The sequence below is a fragment of the Hyla sarda genome, chromosome 4 (genome assembly GCF_029499605.1).
Source record: "Hyla sarda isolate aHylSar1 chromosome 4, aHylSar1.hap1, whole genome shotgun sequence".
NCBI lineage: Eukaryota > Metazoa > Chordata > Amphibia > Anura > Hylidae > Hyla > Hyla sarda.
Genome location: NC_079192.1, coordinates 407,191,790 through 407,208,420, shown reverse-complemented (window position 1 = coordinate 407,208,420; position 16,631 = coordinate 407,191,790).

Genomic DNA, 16,631 nt, shown 5'->3' with positions numbered 1-16,631 from the left:
CTCCCTCCATTCATGTCTATGGGAGAAGGCGTGGCAACTATGTACAAGCCATCTAGAGATGAGCGAACTTACAGTAAATTCGATTCGTCACGAACTTCTCTGCTCGGCAGTTGGTGACTTTTCCTGCATAAATTAGTTCAGCCTTCAGGTGCTCCGGTGGGCTGGAAAAGGTGGATACATTCCTAGGAGAGAGTCTCCAAGGACTGTATCCACCTTTTCCAGCCCACGGGAGCACCGGAAAGATGAACTAATTTATGCAGGAAAAGTCAACTGCCGAGCCGAGAAGTTCGTGACGAATCGAATTTACTGTAAGTTCGCTCATCTCTAAAGCCATCGCGCCCCTTTTCCCATAGACATGAATGGAGGGGGCTTGGCATCACTGAAGCCCCATGCTTCCGTGACTGTAACACACCGCTGCGCCGACATGGAGATGGTGGGGGATCCCAGCAGCTGGGCTTCCCATGATCAGACATGTTACCCCCGATCCTATGTATAGGGGGTAACATTTCTAGGGGCGGAGTACCCCCACAAGCCATTTTAGAGAAGAAAAGTAGTAGGTGTTGAAATTCAAAATGGCAAACCTCCAACACTGGTCCTGGCAAAACCTGACCTGGCCAATAGAGATGAGCGAACTTACAGTAAATTTGATTCGTCACGAACTTCTCGGCTCGGCAGTTGATGACTTATCCTGCATAAATTAGTTCAGCTTTCCGGTGCTCCGGTGGGCTGGAAAAGGTGGATACAGTCCTAGGAGACTCTTTCCTAGGACTGTATCCACCTTTTCCCGCCCACCGGAGCACCTGAAGGCTGAACTAATTTATGCAGGAAAAGTCATCAACTGCCGAGCCGAGAAGTTCGTGACGAATCGAATTTAATGTAAGTTCGCTCATCTCTACTGGCCAACCTTGCTTGTGGGTATGGGCACCTCTAGAATTTGATGAAGCTGTGTGGTAAAAATCTATTGTTTGTTCTGTTCACACTGGTGTTGGGGTTATGTGGCAGCCATTGTTGCTGTGGCACTGTCTGGAATGGCATGGCCCAGAGCTGGGGGTAAGATCTGGCAGCAGCGGGACTGCAGGACCACTGGGTCATGGTGATGCCATTTTAAGTTGCAGACCCACTTAAATCAGGTGGCTGTGACGCGGCGGGTGGGCTTGTACACACAATTATCTAAATATACACTGACTACCTGATAGTTCTTCTAATTTGTGTAGAGAAGCAATGGAATAATGTACAACATTTCGATATCTGGCCATGATTTATTTTGCTTTTTGTTATTTTCTAAAAGTTCTATTATGTTTTGTCTGTAGCTTCTAAGTAGATTTTGTCTCCATGGTAACAGACTACAAACTACCTCTCTGTAGTCTGATCCTGCAGTTGTCATGAGGGCACACTGAGAGCCCCTATAACTTTGTTTGGAAAGTAATGACCCTAAATGTCAGGAAACTCCTTTCTATAATATTTGGATGAGCAGCGATGCCATCCTTAAAGGGGTACTCCCATGGAAAACTTTTTTTTTTTTTAAATCAACTGGTGCCAGAAAGTTAAACAGATTTGTAAATCACTTCTATTAAAAAAAAAAAAAAAAAAAAAAAAAAAATCCTAATCCTTCCAGTACTTTTTAGGGGCTGTATGCTAAGAGAAATCCAAAAAAAATGCATTTCCTCTGATGTCATGACCACAGTGCTCTCTGCTGACCTATGCTGTCCATTTTAGGAACTGTCCAGTGCAGGAGAAAATCCCCATAGCAAACATATGCTGCTCTTGACAGTTCCTAAAATGGACAGCAGAGGTCAGCAGAGAGCACTGTGGTCAGGACATCACAGGAAATGCATTTCTTTATTTGGATTTCTCTTAGTATACAGCCCCTAAAAAGTACTGGAAGGATTGAGATTTTTTTAATAGAAGTGATTTACAAATCTGTTTAACTTTCTGGCACCAGTTGATTTAAAAAAAAAAAAAAAAAGTTTTCCACGAGAGTACTCCTTTAACCCTTTTAGGGCTGTGTTTTGGTTACATATCCTTTGGCTGTCCGGTGGGCACCATCCATGGCACACAGTCCAGTTGTTTATGACCGCTTGTACGAATAGCTGTAGAGGGTCAATCAAGTGGTCTCGATCTTAATGGGGTACTCCGGTGATGCCAGAAAGTGAAACAGACTTGTAAATTACTGCTATTAAAAAATAAATCTTAATCCTTCCAGTACTTATTAGCGGCTGTATGCTCCACAAGAAGTTAATTTCTTTTTTTTAATTTCCCTTCTGTCTGACCACAGTGCTCTCTGCTGACACCTCTGTCCATTTTAGGAACTGTCCATAGTAGTAGCAAATCCTCATAGCAAATCTCTCCTGTTCTGGACAGTTCCTAAAATGGACAGAGGTGTCAGCAGAGAGCACTGTGATCAGAGATATAAAAAATAAAAACTTCATGTGGAGCATTCAGCAGCTAAGTACTGGAAGGATTAAGATTTTTTTAATAGAAGTAATTTACAAATCTGTTTAACTTTCTGGCATGAGTTGATTTATTATTTTTTTTTCCTCCACCGGAGTATCCCTTTAACCCGATAACGACCATGGACATCTATGCTTGTCCAATGGCCGTTACCGGGGTATGACGCGGGCTCCTGACTCGAGCCTGCGTCATACCGGCCAGCCCCCAGCTGATTCCTGTAGCTGGGGGCCGGCGTTAATAGCCGACATGCGGCCGGCTATTAACCCTTTAGATCTCCGCTGTCAATATTGACAGCGGCATCTAAAGGTGCCTGTATTAAGTCCCTGGTGGTCCGGTGGGGTGTATAACCCCCATCCCCCCCCCGCAGCGCGGTCGCGGGGCAGTGATCCACTACTGAGGTAGCCTTTACCTCTCCTGCTGCGGCGGCTCCGGTGCTCTGAATGATAAAGCCTGGCAGGACCAGGCTTTATCAATCGAGCGCAGAGCACACAGATCATTGTGGTTTTATGAAACCACATTGATCTGTATGAGGAATCTAATGATTCCTCCTAAAAGTCCCCTAAGGGGACTAAAAGTGTGTAAAAAAATAAATAAAATAAAAATATAAGTTTAAAAAAAGTTTAAAAACACACACATTAACCCCTTCCTTATTAAAAGTTTAAATCGCACCCCTTTTCCCAAATTCCATATTAAAAATATGTAACCATAATAAAAATAAACAAATGTGGTATCGCCGCATGCGTAAATGTCTGAACTATAAAAATATATCATTAATTAAACCGCACGGTCAATGGCGTACAAGCAAAAAAATTCCAAAGTCCAAAATAGCGTATTTTTTGTCACTTTTCATACCATAAAAAAGGAATAAAAAGCGATCAAGAAGTCCAATCAAAATAAAAATGGTACTGATTAAAACTTCAGATCACGGCGCAAAAAAATTAGCCCTCAAACCACCCCGTACGTGGAAAAATAAAAAAAAGTTATTGGGGTCAGAAAAGGACAATTTTAAATGTATAAATTTTCCTGCATGTAGTTATGATTTTTTTTTTCCAGAAGTACGACAATATCCAACCTATATAAGTAGGGGATCATTTTAACCGTATGGACCTACAGAATAAAGATAAAGTGTTATTTTTACCGAAAAATGTACTGCCTAGAAACAGAAGCCCCCAAAATTTACAAAATGGTGTTTTTTCTTCAATTTTGTCGCACAATGATTTTTTTTTCCCGTTTCGCCATAAATGTTTGTGTAAAATGACTGATGTAATTCCAAAGTAGAATTGGTGGTGCAAAAAATAAGCCCTCATATGGATTTTTAGGTGCAAAATTGAAAGCGTTATGATTTTTTAAAGGTAAGGAGGAAAAAACGAAAGTGTAAAAACAGAAAAATGCTTGGTCCTTAAGGGGTTAAATGGGTACTCCAGTGAAAACCTTTTTTCTTTTAAATCAGCTGGTGGCAGATTACTTCTATTTAAAAAAAAAAAAAAATCTTAATCCTTCCAGTACTTATTAGCTGCTGAATGCTACAGAGGAAATTCCTTTCTTTTTGGAACACTGATGACATCATGAGCACAGTGCTGATAGCAACCATGCATAGCAGATGTATGCTAAGGGCAGCATGGTGGCTCAGTTGTTAGCACTGCTGCCTTGCACTGCTGGGGACTTGGGTTCAAATACCATTAAGGACAACAATAAATAAAGTGTTATTATTATAATAACGTCAGCAGATAAAACTGTGCTTGTGATGTCATCAGAGAGCATTCCAAAGAGAGAAGAATTTCCTCTGTAGTATTCAGCAGCTCATAAGTACAGGAAGGATTAAGATTTTTTAATAGAAGTAATTTACAAATATGTTTAACTTTCTGCCACCAGTTGATTTAAAAGAAAAAAGGTTTTCACCGGAGTACCCCTTTAAGGATTCCCAGTTGTGACACTACAGATCCCAGTATGCCCTTACAGCTGTAAGACTGTAAAGACATGCTGGCAGTTGTAGTTGGTGCAAAGCTTTCAAATAAACAGGTGCCAAGCGGGTAACTTTATTAGAGATCCTTTGTTTTATAGTCTCTGGTTTATGACCAACCTGTGTGATGTTGGCATATACAGTGCCAGGCCTGAGACAAGCTAATGGGCCATTGTTAAATGTCTTAAATTAGATTCCGGTCTAACCAGTTTGCAGTGGTAAATGCCACCAGCTGATTGTGTGTGAAGAATAGACCCTGTCTCAACGTTCCGACTCTATAGGCTATTGGGCTGCAACACTCAAGTTTTTGGGAAACTACAACTCACAGCATGCCCTGAACAGCCAACATGCTGGGAATTGAAGTCTATCGTTTGTAAAGCAACAGTTTAAACCTAAGTTTCCCAAGCGAGGTGCCTCCAGCTGTTGCAAAACTACACCTCGCAGCATGCCCGGACAGCCTTCGGCTGTCCGGGCATGCTGGAGGTTGTAGTTTTACAACAGCTGGTGGGCACCCTGGGTGGAAAATACTGGGGTAAAGAAATTCTAAAGAATTAGATATTTTTTTACACTACTCCATATATGTAGAATATGGTTTCCCCTACTAGGGGGTCTCCAGCTGTTGCAAAACTACAACTCCCAGCATGCTTTGACAGCCACTGGTAGAGAAACTTTGATTGTGGAGTCTAAAGGGTTAATGCTGGTCATCAACCTGATTGATGATGAGTGGCATTAGCCATCGGTTAGCTAGCCGGACACACACAAAATTTTCTCACAGAAAAGGATTGCAGTAACACATGTTTTGCTATACACATGTTTATTCCCTTTGTGTGTATTGGAACTAAACCAAAAAAGGGAGGAAAAAATAGCAAATTGGACATAATGTCACCAAACTCCACAAATGGGCTGGGCAAAATTATTGGCACCCTTAACTTAATATTTGGTTGCACACCCTTTGGAAAAAATAACTGAAATCAGTCCCTTTCTATAACCATCAATAAGCTTCTTACACCTCTCAGCCGGAATGTTGATCCACTCTTCCTTTACAAACTGCTCCAGGTCTCTCTTGTTGGAAGGCGCCTTTTCCCAACAGTAATTTTAAGATCTCTCCACAGGTGATCAATGGGATTTAGATCTGGACTCATTGCTGCCACTTCAGAACTCTCCAGCGCTTTGTTGCCATCCATTTCTGGGGGCTTTTTGACGTATGTTTGGGGTCATTGTCCTGCTGGAAGACCCAAGATCTCGGACACAAACCCAGCTTTCTGACACTGAGCTGTACAGTGCGACCCAAAATCTGTTAGTAATCCTCAGATTTCATGATGCCTTGTACACATTCAAGGCCCCCAGTGCCAGAGGCAGCAAAACAACCCCAAAACATCATTGAACCTCCACCATATTTCACTGTAGGTACTGTGTTCTTTTCTTTGTAGGCCTCATTCCGTTTTCGGTAAACAGTAGAATGATGTGTTTTACCAAAAAGTTCTATCTTGGTCTCATCTGTCCACAAGACGTTTTCCCAGATGGATTTTGGCTTACTCAAGTTCAATTTGGCAAAATGTAGTCTTGCTTTTATGTCTCTGTGTCAGCAGTGGGGTCCTCCTGGGTCTCCTCCATAGTGGGGTCCTTTTGGGTCTGCTCCATAGTGTTTCATTTTATTTAAATGTCGACAGATAGTTTGCGCTGACACTGATGCTCCCTGAGCCTGCAGTACAGCTTGAATATCTTTGGAACTTGTTTGGGGCTGCTTATCCACCATCCGGACTATCCTGCGTTGACACCTTTTCATAAATGTTTTCTCTTCCGTCCACGCCCAGGGAGATTAGCTACAGTGCCATGGGTTGCAAATTTCTTGATAATGTTGCGCACTGTGGACAAAGGCAAATCTAGATCTCTGGAGACGGACTTGTAACTTGGAGATTGTTGATGTTTTTCAACAATTTTGATTCTCAAGTCCTCAGACAGTTCTCTTCTCCTCTTTCTGTTGTCCATGCTTAGTGTGGCACACACAGACACACCATGGAAAGACTCATTGAACTTCTCTCCTTTTTATCTGCTTTCAGGTATGATTTTTATATTGCCCACACCTGTTACTTGCCTCAGGTGAGTATAAAGGAGAATCACATGCTTGAAACAATCTTATTTTTCCACAATTTTGAAAGGGTGACAATAATTTTGTCCAGCCCATTTTTGTAGTTTGGTGACATTATGTCCAATTTTTCTTTTTTCCTCCTTTTTTGGTTTATTTTCAATACACAAAGGGAATAAACATGTGTATAGCAAAACGTGTTACTGCAATCCTTTTCTGTGAGAAATACTTCATTTTCTCTAAACAATTCAGGGGGGCCGACATTTACGGCCATGACTCTGTGTGTGTGTGTATATATATGTGTGTGTGTATATATATATATATATATATATATATATATATATATATATATATAAATAAAATATGTGTTCAGCTGTAATCTGTAAGGGAACCCTGCAATAATTTTTTTTTTCTCTACAGCGCTACTACAGGAGACACGAGGTATTACACAATTTTTCATCAATTCTCTTAATTTAGAATTTCCTAATTGGACATTAAATGGTTGTCCAGCTTTTAAAAAAAAAATCCCCTATCCACAGTACAGGACGGGGTGAACCCTCCGGCCTCTTCTTTCTGAGACGCACTCATCTCAGCAGTGACTGTCCAATCACCGACTGAGGAATCAGGAATTTTTTGTTTATGCATCCTGTATACAATTATGTAAACCTATGTGTCGCCATGGTTACAGACTACAAACAAGCTCTGTGTAGTCTGATCCTACAGTTGAATTACTCTGTACCCTCCCCCACCCTTTGGAAAAAAAAAAAAAAAAATTATCTACCGGTGCAAGAGAGTAACATAATGTCAGGATCTGACTCCACACGACCGAGGGAGATGGACAGTTCCATTTGAGAATATTGGCACCAATTTTTGTAAACTTCTTCCGAGCTGCTTGGCGATGATCTTGTAGCCCGTTCCAGCCTCGTGTAGGTCGACCATCCTGTCCCTGACATCCTCGGACAGCTCTTTAGTCTTGGACATGGTGGAGAGTTGATAATCTGATTAATCCTGAGGACAGGTGTCTTTTATACAGGACACAAGCTGAGATTAGGAGCACTCCCTCTCGCATACTGCTCCTTATCTCTGCTCTTTACCTTTTTAACCCCTTAAAGAAGTACTCCGGTGCTCCAGCATTCTGAACATTTTGTTTAGAACGCTCTGAGCTGGAGGCTGTGATTGTAAGGTCATGACCCTGCCCCTCGTGATGTCACACTACACCCCTCCATTCATGTCTATGGGAGGGGGGCGTGTCGCCCAATATGCCCCCTCCCATTGACATGAATGGAGGGGGAATGGCCGAAACGTCACAACCACTGCCGCAGGAAGACGGCGTTTGTTTAGAAGTGTGGATCCCGTGGGTCCCCAGCAGCAAGAATCCCCTCCCCCCCAATCACATCTCATCCCCTATCCTTTGCATAGGGGATAAGATGTCTAGCAGCAGAGTACCCCTTTAAGAGCAGTATATGTACGTCCTGGTGCCCTGGTTCTTAATGCATCAGGACGTACATTTATGTCCTATAAATGAACCCGACCACGGGAGCGGCACTCAGTTCAAGCACAGCAAGTCCCAGCTGCTATCAGCAGCCAAGAACCTGCCGGTAATGACAGACATTTGCGATCATGTTGATGTCAGCCATTAACCCTTCAGACGCCATGATTAATACAGTTCACGGCATCTGTGGCAGTTTTAATGGATGATGGGATCACCAGCAGCATCAGCCAAGATGGCGGACGGAGGTCCCCTCACCTGCCTCCGGCCGCTCTCATGGGGTCTTCTTCTCTGGTCTGCCTTCTAGCAGACCAGAGAAGTAGATCACCGATAATACTGATCAATGCTATGCCTATGCCCTAGCAGTCTAAGGATCCCCTATGGGGACCTAAAAAGTATAGAAAAAAAATGTTTTAAAAAAAAAAGTAAAGTAAATTTTTGAAACAGCCCCTCCCCCAATAAAAATTTCAATTGCCCCTTTGTTCCCATTTTACCCCAAAAAACCTACAAAAAATAAGTTAAAAAAAAAACATATTTGGTATTGGCGCATGTGTAATTGTCCGAACTATCAAAATATAATGTTAATGATCCTGTACGGTGAACGGCGTAAACATGAAAAAATTTTTTTTTTATAAAAAGTTATTGAAAAGTCACATATACGCATTGAGTGGTACCAATGAAAACTACACGCGCAAAAAATGAGCGATCAAACGTAACGGATTTAAACGTACTTATAGTATCAAAAATAAATAAATGCAATGTTGTATAGTGTTTTGTTCTATCTTAGATGTGTTAGGCGGCATTTATACCACGGTTTTCGCAATACAGTTCCCGTATACGTTTTCAATTTGAAAACCGCACAGAGCCGTATTGAAAAACGTATGCCAAACGATGCATCCGTTTTGCGTCTTATACGGTTTTGTCAGTTTTTTTTCCTGTACCCAAAACCGTAACCTACCACGGTTTTTGGTCCGGGTGAAAAATCGTATTGAAACCGTATACGTTTTTTTTTTTTTAACATGGGAGTCAATGGGAACCGTACAGAACTGTATGTGCATACGGTTCCATCCGGTTTTCACCATACGGTTTTTGACTTTGCACAATTTTTTTTCTTGGAATTTCAATCAAACAAGTGAAACTTTATTCATAATGGAGGGAAAAGTTAAAAACGTATACAGGGTTTTTTCTTAAAAAAACGGATGCAACCGGACATCATTTTTCAAACCGTATATGTTTTTTAACTGCGATGGCCTCTCAGAGGCAGCATCAACATACGATGCTTTTGTATGTGGGGCCATCGCATAAACGGCTATCCGGCAGCGCAGACTGCTTCAGCCACCGCCGGATTGCCGTGTACGGTGCCCCTTGTGGTCCGCTGACGATCACTTACCTGTCCTCGGGGCTCCGGCGCGTCCTCTTCGGGATCCCCTGCATCATCGGCGCTCTCCATCGTCGCCATAACGTCGCGCACATGCTGCCCTGTCGTCCAATAGGAGCGGCGTGCGTAGCGACGTGATGGCGGCGACGAAGAGCGAGGATGCCGGGGAAGAAGAGGCCTTGCCGGAGCGTCGGGGACACCCCGGGGGGGCGACAGCGATGGAAGGCGACATCCAGGGCAGCGGTGACGTTCCGGAGCGGCGGGGACAGGTGAGTACAACTTCCTCTAACAGTGGTCTACAACCTGCAGACCTCCAGATGTTGCAAAACTACAACACCCAGCATGCCCGGACAGCCAACGGCTGTCCAGGCATGCTGGGTGTTGTAGTTTTGCAACATCTGGAGGTGCGCAGGTTGTAGACCACTGTCCTATACTTTACATTGCACGGATCCCTCAACATACGATGGTTTCAACAAACAATGGTCCGTTTGGAACGGATTACCATCGTATGTTGAGGGACCACTGTAAGGGTTAAAATTTGTACACACGTTTTGATACAGTTTAGTCCGGTTTTGAGGAATCCGTTTTTCATCAAAAACCTGATGTGAATGCCGCCTTAGTGTTTAGTATACGGCTGTAATCCTGCCAGTGCTATAGAGGTCGCCGCACCTGTCCCTGTGCCATGATACTGCGTGACCTTTGCCCCCGGTAAAGCTATCCGCATATCCTCCCTGTTATCTCCGACCTGATAAGACAAAGAGCTGTCATTGGATGGGTCATATAGTGTCTGTATATGGGGGAGGGTAATGTGTCATATTTCGGGCCTCTCCAGCCCCCTCCCCGCTCTGATCTCTGCACCTGGGCACATTTTATACCAGTGTTTCCCAACCCGTGTGCCTCCAGCTGTTGCAAAACTACAACTCTCAGAAGCCCGGACATGCTGGGAGTTGTAGTTTTTGCAACACCTGGAGGCACACGGGTTGTGAAACACCAATCTATACTAACATGCAGATCAGGGCATCTCCATGTACTGCATTGAAGTGGGCATGGATGTAATGCCCATATATATATATATATATATATATATATATATATATATATATATATAAAGTCTACTCACCCTTTTAAAATGCCAGGTTCTTGTGATATTAAAGGGGTACTCCGGTGGAAACCTTTATTTTATTTTTTTAAAGCAACTGGTGGCAGAAAGTTAAACAGATTTGTAAATTACTTCTATTAAAAAAAATCTTAATCCTTCCAGTACTTATTAGCTGCTGAATACTACAGAGGAAATTATTTTCTTTTTGGAACACAGAGCTCTCTGCTGACATCATGACCACAGTGCTCTCTGCTGACATCTCTGTCCATTTTAGGAACTGTGCAGAGCAGCATATGTTTGCTATGGGGATTTTCTCCTAGGCTGGACAGTTCCTAAAATGGACAGAGGTGTCAGGAGAGAGCACTGTGTTCCAAAAAGAAAAAAAATTTCCTCTGTAGTATTCAGCAGCTAATAAGTACTGGAAGGATTAAGATTTTTTTTTTATAGAAGTAATTTACAAATCTGTTTAACTTTCTGGCACCAGTTGATTTAAAAAAAAAAAAAAAAAAAAAAAGAAGTTTTCCACCGGAGTACCCCTTTAAGCCTTCCAGTACTTATTAGTGGCTGTATACTACAGAGGAAATTCTTTTCTTTTGGGATTTATTTTCTGTCACGACCACAGTGCTCTCTGCTGACACCTCTGTCTATGTCAGGAACTGTCCAGAGCAGGAAGAAAATCCCCATAGCAAACATATGCTGCTCTGGACAGTTTCTTAAATGGACAGAGGTGTCAGCAGAGAGCACTGTGGTCAGACAGAAAAGAAATCCCGAAAGAAAAGAGAGAATTTCCTCCTATAGTATACAGCCGCTAATATGTACTGGAAGGATTAAGAATTTTTAAATAGAAGTAATTTACAAATCTGTTTAACTTTCTGGCAACAGTTGATTAAGAAGAAAAAAAGTTTTCCACTGGAGTAAAGGGGTACTCCGGTGGGAAAAAAAAAATTTCAAATCAACTGGTGCCAAAAAGTTTAAAAGATTTGTAAATTACTTCTATTTAAATATCTTAACCCTTCCGGTACTTATTAGCTGCTGTATACAACAGATATACTACAGAGAAATTTGTGAAGTTCTTTCCAGTCTGACCACAGTGCTCTCTGCTGACACCTCTGTCCGTGTTAGGTACTGTCCAGAGCAGGAGAGGTTTCCTATGGGGAGATGCTTCTAATATGGACAGTTCCTGACACGGACAGAGGTGTCAGCAGAGAGCACTGCTGTCAGACTGGAAAGAACTGCACAATTTCCACTGGAGCATACAGCAGCTGATAAGTACTGGAAGGATTAAGATGTTTTATTAGAAGTAATTTACAAATCTGTTTAACTTTCTGGCACCAGTTGATTTGAGAACATTTGTTTTCCACTTGTTTCCACCAGAGTTCCCCTTTAAAGGGGTACTCCGCTGCTCAGCGTTTGGAACTAAATGTTCCGAACGCTTAGAGCGGGCGCCGGGAGCTTGAGACGTCATAGCCCTGCCTACTCAATGCAAGTCTATGGGAGGGGGCGTGACGCTGTCACGCCCCCTCCCATAGACTTGCATTGAGGGGGCAGGACGTGACGTCACAAGGAGGTGGAGTCGTGATGTCACTATACTCCATCCCCGTGGTCGGGAGGCAAAAGACTGAGAACCTCCAGCGCTCCCGGCAGTACTTACCGGTGGGTGCTGCATGCTAGATTGCGGGGGTCCCCAGCGGCGAGACCCCCTGCGATCAGAAATCTTATCCGCTATCCTTTGGATAGGAGATAAGACGTCTTGGCGCCGGAGTACCCCTTTAAGATCGAAAAAGTTCTGACATGATTTATCTTTGTCTCATTCTTTAACATCACAAGAAGCTGGCATTCTTAAAGGGGTACTCCTGTGGAAGACTTTTTTTTATTTATTTATTTATTTTAAATTAACTGGTGCCAGAAAGTTAAACAGATTTCTAAATGACTTCTACTAAAAAATATTAATCCTTCCAGTACTTTTTAGGGGCTGTATACTACAGAGGAAATTCTGTACTTTTTTTAAATTCTCTGATGTCATGACCACAGTGCTCTCTGCTGACACCTCTGTCCATTTTAGGAACTGTCCAGAACAGGAGAAAATCCCCCATAGCAAACATATGCTGCTCTGGACAGCTCCTAAAATGGACAGCAGAGGTCAGCAGAGAGCACTGTGGTCATGACATCAGAGAAATCTAAAAAGTAAAGCATTTCCTCTGTAGTATACAGCCCCTAAAAAGTACTGGAAGGATTAAGATTTTTTAATAGAAGTCATTTACAAAACTTTCTGGCACCAGTTGATTTAAAAAAAAAAAAAAAAAAAAGTTTTCCACGGGAGTACCCCTTTAAAGGGTGTGTAGACTTTTTATATCCGACTGTTGGCCGTAGCTGGTAGAACCTACGGAATGATTTCAATGTTGTCAAACCAGCTGATCCCAGACGTCACCTATTGGCATCTGTCCACAAATTCCTATACAATTCTGGAGACGTGTGTCACGCGTGCGGTTAGCGCCATTAAACAGATTTTATGGGTCGGTAAAGATTCCTATTTGTGCCTTATAAGTCAAGAGTAGACATTGTGATGGATCCTTGGGGGTGAGGGGGTGCTTTAATAGGGTCATCACCTTAATTATCTAGGAGATCCCTGTACTCTGACTTTAAATGACCCTATTGTGCAGGTCATATATATATATATATATATATATATATATATATATATATATATCCTGCACAATAGGATAATTTACAAATCTGTTTAACTTTCTGACACCAGTTGATTTAAAAAAATTAAAATAAAAAGTCTTCCACAGGAGTCCCCCTTTAAGAATGCCAGCTTCTTGTGATGTTAAAGAATGAGACAAAGATAAATCATGTCAGAACTTTTTCGATCTTAAAGGGGCACTCCGGCCCCAAGACGTTTTATCCCCTATCCAAAGGATAGCGGATAAGATTTCTGATCGCAGGGGGTCTCGCCGCTGGGGACCCCCGCAATCTAGCATGCAGCACCCACCTGTAAGTACTGCCGGGAGCGCTGGAGGTTCTCAGTCTTTTGCCTCCCGACCACGGGGACGGAGTATAGTGACATCATGACTCCACCTCCTTGTGATGTCACGTCCTGCCCCCTCAATGCAAGTCTATGGGAGGGGGCGTGACAGCGTCACGCCCCCTCCCATAGACTTGCATTGAGGGGGCAGGGCTATGACGTCTCAAGCTCCCGGCGCCGGCTCTAAGCGTTCGGAACATTTAGTTCCAAACGCTGAGCAGCGGAGTACCCCTTTAAAGGGGAACTCTGGTGGAAACAAGTGGAAAACAAATGTTCTCAAATCAACTGGTGCCAGAAAGTTAAACAGATTTGTAAATTACTTCTATTAAAAAATCTTAATCCTTCCAGTACATATTAGCGGCTGTATACTACAGAGGAAACTCTTTTTCTTTTGGGATTTCTTTTCTGTCCCGATCACAGTGCTCTCTGCTGACACCTATGTCCATTTTTGGAACTGTCCAGAGCAGCATAGGTTTTCTCTGGGGATTTTTCTCCTGCTCTGGACAGTTCCTGACATGGACAGAGGTGTCAGCAGAGAGCATTGTGGTCGTGACAGAAAAGAAATCCAAAAAGAAAAGAATTTCCTCTGTGGTATACAGCCGCTAATAAGTACTGGAAGGGTTAAGATTTTTTTTTATAGAAGTAATTTACAAATCTGTTTAACTTTCTGGCACCAGTTGATAAAAAAAAATAATAATAAAGTTTTTCCACCGGAGTACCCCTTTAATCTGGCATCAATGAGACTGGAGCATCAGTCTAGGTTCACACTACGGAATTTCCGCCTGCAATTCCTCTCTGAAATTGCAGGCAGAAATTCTGCTTACTAAAATGCATAGTGTAGTGAATGGGTTTCCGTTCACAAATTCACACTTCGGAAAAATTTCCGCCTGAAGAATGGCGTTGTTCATTCTTCAGGCGGAAATACTCGCGGAACACATTGCAGTCTATTGGAGACTGCAGTGGCCGCACTCGGAATCTCCGGGCAAAAATTTTCTGCCCGGAGATTCCGCAGCGTGAACCTGTTCTTAGGGTCTATTCACACGGTAGAAATTCCGCTTCAAATGCAAGCCCATTAGACTTCCATGTGATTCCGCACTCCCATTCATGCTTCTGAATTTCCGCTTGCGGAATTCGGCAGGCGGAAACTCAGAAGTGTGAATGGGAGGGCGGAATCCTATAGAATCTATTGGACTTTCATTTAAGGTGGAATTCCACCATGTGAATAGACCCTTAGGCTGGGTTCACACTGCGGAATTTCTGGGCGGAATTTCCGCAGGAGATCCCGCGGGCGGCGCTAGAACCAAGTGGACTTCATTGCTGTCCCCATAGATGGCAATGCATTTCTGGGTAGATCTTTTGGGAGATCTGCTCAGAAATGCATTGCCATCTATGGGGACAGCAATTCTGTCCGGAGATTCCGCAGTGTGAACCGAGCCTTACTGGAATGTTGGATTGTCGGTCTAGATCAGAGGTCCCTAACTTAGTCCTCAAAGCCACAAACAGTCCAGGATTTGAATCTTTTCTTGTTCTTTTCTTATGGAGTAAATAAAAAAAAAATGGAATGTTGGTGGTCCTGGGGGGTTGGGGACCACTGATTTAGATCGTTGGACACGTGTCCAACAATCTAAATCAGTGGTCCCCAACCCCCCAGGACCACCAACATTCCATTTTCACTGCATTTCCACCAACATTCCATGTCCACTGCATAAATGCTAAATTTAGGACCCTGTGACATGGCCTGATCCCACACAGTAAACTAATACTCATTTTGGTTATCGGTGCTCCTTTCGGAGCCTTTACATGACTTGAGTGTCACTTGAATGATTGCTGGATCGGTCGTGTGGCTTTTTCCTGCAAACAACCATCGGGCGCACATCCCCTATTACACAGGTAGACATTCAGACGACAGACGATGATTTTTTTTGACCGGTCCAAATGACCCAATCAGCTGAAGATTGAGCGTTTGTTCACTTATTGGCTGATCGTTGACCGAGAAAGGCACTTCTGGACTCCTCCGACCTTTTCTCCATGAGATCCGAATGATCAGGCAGTTGAAGTCCAACATGCCCGATCCTTTTCTCCCTGACATCATTCATCAAAAGAAAGTCAGGAGGTCCCCATACACATTAGATGTGCAGCCAGTCCTGAAAAAATAAGCCAGTTTGGCTGACATGTCTAATTTGTATGGGGGCACCAGTTAGAGTACCGTAGTGTCCGTCGTATAGATGAGAGTAAAAGGTTTAGCATAGATGTGTATGAGGTACTGGAGATTGATTTGCCAATGTATCTATGTGCATTGCATCACTTTAATTGCAGACATTGAGTTGAAACAAAAGTGTAAAGAGTAACAGTCTGTGTTTACTGTACACAGATGAATAATGCCTTGGTCATGTGATCCTCCCAACCAATAGTTGTGGGAGAAGTCCCTAGTCCAAACTCCCTTCCCCGGCAGAAAGGGTGGACCCAAACCTGTTAATTCCAGTATGCAGTAAAGTCACCATTCCTGTCCACGCTGTGAGGATAACATGCTCAAGTTTTTCATCTCCAAGAAGGTGTTTTCTTCATCTTCGTCAAGAGAGAGTTAGACTGAACAAGGAACTCTCTGCAATATCTCTTTGTTGGTTTCCGGTTGGAATTAGTCCTGCTTGAGAAGTTTTCCTGCCCACCCCCTTCTTAGTATCGTGTCGCAGAAGCAGAGTCGTGTGAGTAAATAAAGTCTACAATTTGCACCACAGTAAGCCAACCTGTGAAGATTCTCATCAGTAGTTTCAGTAACTTGGACTGTGAACATATTGCGTCTTAGTCATTACATGTGCTAAGAAGCACCTCAAAGATTCAATAAAGGGACAGTGACCAAATATCCGTTCATCTGGCACAAAGAGCTGTAACATTCCAATCTGTATCAAAGCAACTGTATTTTATTGGAATTACACAAGAAGTTCAGTAAAGTTCTTAAAGGGGTACTCCGCCCCTAGACCTTAAAGGGGTACTCTGCCCCTAGACATCTTATCCCCTATTCAAAGAATAGGGACAAGATGTCTGATCTCAGGGGTCCCAGACATTCGGTGCACGGAGCAAACTTCGCTCTGTGCCGGATGTCTGGTGATGCAGGGCGGAGGCTTGTGATGTCACGGCCACACCCC